At 36.9% G+C, this 5,776-nt stretch overlaps 1 pseudogene; it reads left to right on the top strand.

Annotated features, from left to right (window-relative positions):
• The first annotated feature begins 447 nt into the window (after positions 1-447).
• On the top strand, positions 448-906 carry LOC114900903 (annotated as a pseudogene).
• The last annotated feature ends 4,870 nt before the right edge of the window (positions 907-5,776 follow it).

The following is a 5,776-nucleotide window of genomic DNA, read 5'->3' on the forward strand; positions in this document are numbered from 1 at the left end:
CTATTATAAATTCTATGACCACACACACACACACACACACACACACACACACACACACACACACACAGATGGTGAGATGTATTTCCAAAAGTAGACAAGAGTAGTCATTTTTTTCCTTAAAATATTTGAAGCAAATATTGACAATATGTTAAAATCAAACTACCAAAGCTAAGTAATAAATACAAATGTATGTGATTTATTAAACTTTAAATTATTTTTATGCTTCAAATTATAAAGAAAAAATTGACTTCTAATTTTTTTTTTAGTGTAGAGCTATAACACCATAAATTTTAGGTGTATGTTAGAACGATTTATTTAAGAAGATCATTCCGGCATTTTCACCCGTACATAGGTGCAGACCGGCGTGTCCTTGGGATTAGAGAGCGGGACGTTTGGCTTGCGAGCAGGAACGGCTTAGGTCGTACACGGAGAAAGAACGATTTAAAAATGGGTGGTGTTGAGAAGGGCAAGAAGATTTTTGTTCAGAAGTGTGCCCAGTGCCATACTGTGGAAAAGGGAGGCAAGCACAAGCCTGGGCCAAATCTCCATGGTCTGTTTGGGTGAAAGACAGGTCAGGCAGTCGGATTCTCTTACACAGATGCCAACAAGAACAAAGGCATCACCTGGGGAGAGGAGACGCTGATGGAGTATTTGGAGAATCCCAAGAAGTACATCCCTGGAACAAAAATGATCTTCACTGGCATTAAGGAGAAGGGAGAAAGGGCAGACTTGATAGCTTATCTCAAAAAAGCTACTAATGAGTAATAGTTGGCCACTGCCTTATTTATTATGAAACAAATGTCTCATGACTTTTTATGTGTACCATATTTAAATTGATCTCATACACTAGAATTCAGATCATGAATGGCTGATGTAATATTTCTGTCCTGATTTAAATAAGATTGGCTTGTGGCTAAATGAATATGGTCAGCTTTGGGAATTTTGATAGTAATTCTGGTTCAGCAAGTACTGTCACTATTTTCCCCTTCTAAAGAGATGATTAAACTTGAATAAGGAATGTTAAACTTTTCAGGGATATGGTAAATGCCTTCTCAAACCCTATAGGAGATTGGTTTTATATTTAGATTTCTATAACTGGTTATATTAATATATTTAAATATTGAGAAGCTCCCTTCACTGTCTCATAGACCAGCAAGATTCACCTGTGTTTCAAGTTGTGTTCATTCACCTGTTAAGGCAAGGGCTGAAGATACACTGACAATGTCCACTTTATCTTTTTGGTCTTAAATATGCCAATTTAATTAAAATTCTCCATCTAAAATATTGCGTTTTACTTAATGAAGGGCATTTTAGTGTGGTTTTGTATAGCATCAGATAAAGAATATTTAGTACTTCTCACATTTTATAGATGATCTTTTTAAATTTTTTTTTAATAGATGATCTTTAAGATCAGGTGTTTTTAAAATTCACTGTGACATGCTAGGTTGGGAAACTTGCTTGTGAATTCTTTACAAAGTCAGACTAAGTTATAATTCAGGATTGACTTTTAAAGAGGTATTCAGAAACACAACTGTAGAACTACTGTAGATGTGTGATTGGTAATGATGCTTTTGCCAACTCAGAAGGGTTAAGGTAGAGGGGCTCTATCATTAGCACAGATTTGTAAATTATCTGTAAGGCTTGAGAATTAAAAACAAAGTCACAGATTAAAAAAACAAAGATCATTTCAACTTAGCACAATAAATTCACAAAGATATTCATAAGTAATTAAAATATCTATATTTAATTTTAAAATGTTATATTAGTTATATTGTCTAGAAAGAAATTAGAAATCTAGGTTTTTAAATTTTTTTTTATTTTTGAGGGGGAGGGTGGGACCCCTAATCCCAGCATTATTCAAGGGCCAACTGTATACGGGAAGTGAAATATCAAGGGATCTTGGAAATATTTTTCCCAAAGGCAAAGACCAGAGAAAGAGAAAGACACGATGCATCTGAGATCAAATAGAAAAACGCTCCACACTCGTACTCTTTCAGTATCATTGTGATGTAGATGAAATTTATGACACTATGAACTTGAGTTCCAGCTATGCTGAAGTTCATGGAGTTTTCCAAACTAAGCTGTATCTTGCCTCCCTGCCTTGGCTCAAGTTGCTTCCTCACCTGCTGTGCTCCTTTCCTCACCATCCACTTGAGGGACAGCTACTCATCTTTTGAGATTTGCCACTCTGAGACCTTTCCTGACCACCCATTCTTACTCGTGGTAGTTTTAAATTGCACACCCCTTTCTGCCACTACTGTGCTTTCTCTATAGGTCGACCACAGCACTTCATTATTATAGTTAACATGTCTATTCTCTCCTACTACATGGTACGCTCAAGAGAGCAAGGCTTTTATTTTCTTTGTTGAAACGTCCACAGCACCTATCACAGTGCCTGGCCTGTAATTTTGTGCATAATTAGTTAATGAGTGAGTAAATGATTAGATGGATGGTGGGTGGAGTTCCAGTAGACCTTAATAAATATTGAACGGCGACCTGCCTTGACAGTTGAATATTTCCACCATGATTCCAACTCCTCACCCCCCCAATACTGATTTTAATGAAAATAATTAAATAATCACAAAGAGGACAGAAATCCTTTCCTTCCTCCACAGAACTCTTACTTGACTATAAAAAACTACTTTAGGAGCTAATGAAGGGTTAAAGAATATACAATCTAGCTGAATATTTTGACTGATCTCAAACCAATCTATTTTTTTACATGGGCCAGCATTAGTATGTATTAAAACAATCTGTATCCAGATTAATATATTTAGCTATATAATTGAATATGCATTATTTTTTTTCTTAAAACTACTATTCAATAAGCAGATCACAAGTTGGTAGAAAATTTATATATGTGCACTTTACTCTGACCTAAAACTGAACCCATAAACTGCATTGTTTATTTTCACTGAGTCAACTGAGCTACTTCATACTAATATAGCGTAGTTAATTCAGTATTTTGAAATTCTTTATTACTTCCCCAATGCAATATTTTTGGATTTCACAAATGAAACCCTAATGTTTGGTAATGAGTGGAACATTCTTTTTTTAAAACAACAAGAGTCTAATTAGATGGGTAAGAGGTCCTACAAGATTTATTGAGTTTGGGACAGTAGTTTTATGTTTGCTGTTTGAAGGATGGAAGAAAGGAGTAAAGTACCAATCTAGAAGGGAAATTTCTATGCAAAATTTTCATTTTTGAGAATTTGCTAGTGAGCTGGGTATTATTTTGGAAAGAAAGTCCAAAGCAATATTTTTAATATTTTATGCCAGTACAAAAAATTCTGAATTTTTAAGGTAATGAAATTTTTCAAAAGTTAAGTAAAATCAAATAAATATGAATTAAAGATTTGACAGATTACAAGAACTTCAACTTCTATACTGTATTCTACTATTCAGGGTAAATTTTAACTGACACATAGCTTCTGCTTTAACATGATGATATTTCCCAGTGGTATTTTTATTTCTAAATTCCCATTTTCTCTATTAAATACTCAAGCCAACGCTATTTGCATCAAATATTGCACTGCCCCTGGAGATTTGTTTGCAGGGCTTTCTACTTTTATCAACTCTCTATTCCAAACAGATCCTATGAATTTCACCCTTAAGTCAAATGGTTTGGCAGAGGAAGACATTTCGGGGTAAAATTTAAATAGTAATGACAAGTATTTTGAAATATTCAACAGTCGAAACTTTTTAGTCTTTTTTTCTCTAAATGTATAAAACAAGCAAACATACTTAAAACAACGACAGTAAAAAGCCATTGTACTAAACAGAGACAGCCAACAGCTGGTAGAAAATTGAATTGAACTTTGTCCAGAGACAATAGAAAAAGGAAATTAAAGGCTTCAAATTGCTTATAGCAGGCCAGAGTAAATCCAACTGCTTTTTGAGGTCATTAAAACATCTTGAACGATTTTCCAAAGATTTTTGGTTCAAGAGGCCCAAAAAGATTTTGCCAAGCACTACTTTCCTCTTATTGTATTTCATAATAAATTTAATCCGTATGTTTCTGATTCATTTATACTTCAGTCATCAAACAGTTCTTGTGCAAGAGCTATATGATTTCTAAGAAATCATTTGAGCCTTTTATAGAAGTCTGCTTGTTTCCTTTGAAGTGAGTTTTGTAAAACTGAAAATACTTGATATTCTGAACTGAGCTTTTAAGCTTTTATACAATCATAGAATCTTAGATATTAAATGCAATCTATCCCAACATCCATCCCAAAGTAGAATACTTCTTAGCAATCTTTGGCAGATAAAATTTTGGTTGCTTCTTTACCATTTTCAGTGATAGGGAACTCATTATTTCAGAAAAAAGCTAATTCCATCAAGACTCATCCTTTCCTCTCTCCTGTGACAATAGCTTGGCACTTATAAGGCTAAGTGTGGTTATGTGTGTGTGTATAATGACTTAGTCCTTTTTCTCAAATGCCTCCTTGTACCTTAATGCTACCTTCTCTTTATTTTGATAATTTGGGAATTTACCTTACATACAGAAACTATCTTGAAACACCAGTTTGCCTTAGAAAAGCTTCAATGTTTTTGTTTAAATATGTAAAAGACCTATAGATTTTGCATAATGTTTCCATTTAATCCATATTACACCCCAATAAGAAAATACCGGGCTTCCCTGGTGGCGCAGTGGTTGAGAGTCCGCCTGCTGATGCAGGGGACACAGGTTCGTGCCCCAGTCCAGGAAGATCCCACATGCCGCGGAGAGGCTGGGCCCGTCAGCCATGGCCGCTGAGCCTGCGCGTCTGGAGTCTGTGCTCCGCAACGGGAGAAGCCACAACAGTGAGAGGCCCGCGTACCGCAAAAAAAAAAAAAAAAAAAAAAAAGAAAATACCACTGTCCCAATTTGAAGGGGGAACCTGAACTTCAGAGATTTGATTAACTTTAATGAGGTCACATGACTATTTAGTAGCTCTTGTATTCAAACCCAAGACTTGTTGATTCCAAAGGCATGGATCTTTCTTCTGCACAGAACTGAATTTCCATTAAAATTTCCTCATAAGGTCTTTCGAGAATGACGTATAGCAGAACAGACTGAGCTTTACACACCTACATATTTAACTGCTTCAGAACTGTCTACGTAGTAGGTTGTGTCCCATGAAAGCACTATTTTTGTCAGTCAAAAACGTTCAATGTCTACAATTTTTATGACCCAGTTTAACATATATTCTTGACACCATGTTTGCCTTAAGTTTTGTAGTAGAAAATTTCAGGTGGTGCATCCATAAGCTTAGTAGGCTGAGGAAAATTAAGTGTTTTCTTTAAAAAAGTTAAAGAAATAACAGACCTTTGTTCAACTGTAAATACTTTTTTTTTTTTTTTTTTTTTTTTTGCGGTACGCGGGCCTCTCACTGCTGTGGCCTCTCCCGTTGCGGAGCACAGGCTCCGGACGCGCAGGCTCAGCGACCATGGCCTGCAGGCCCAGCCGCTCCGCGGCACGTGAGATCCCCGCGGACCGGGGCACGAACCTGCGTCCCCCGCATCTGCAGGCAGGCTCTCAACCACTGCGCCACCAGGGATGCCCCAACTGTAAATACTTAATTAAAAATTTAAAGTCCCAAGGGACTGGCTCGAGGAACCACCCTCACAGGCCCCTCTCCACAATTCCAAAATCTGGGCAGGCCCAAGTCCCTTACATAAAATGACTTAGTACCTTCACCCTGCGGGACGCCAGAAGAATCCCAGTACCTTCATCCTGCAGGACGCCAGAAGCGGAATCCCGCGGGAAGCGGAATCCCGCGGGAAGCGGAATCCC

This window comes from Monodon monoceros, unplaced genomic scaffold (genome assembly GCF_005190385.1).
Source record: "Monodon monoceros isolate NGI ecotype Baffin Bay Population unplaced genomic scaffold, NGI_Narwhal_1 Super_Scaffold_19, whole genome shotgun sequence".
Taxonomy (NCBI): domain Eukaryota; kingdom Metazoa; phylum Chordata; class Mammalia; order Artiodactyla; family Monodontidae; genus Monodon; species Monodon monoceros.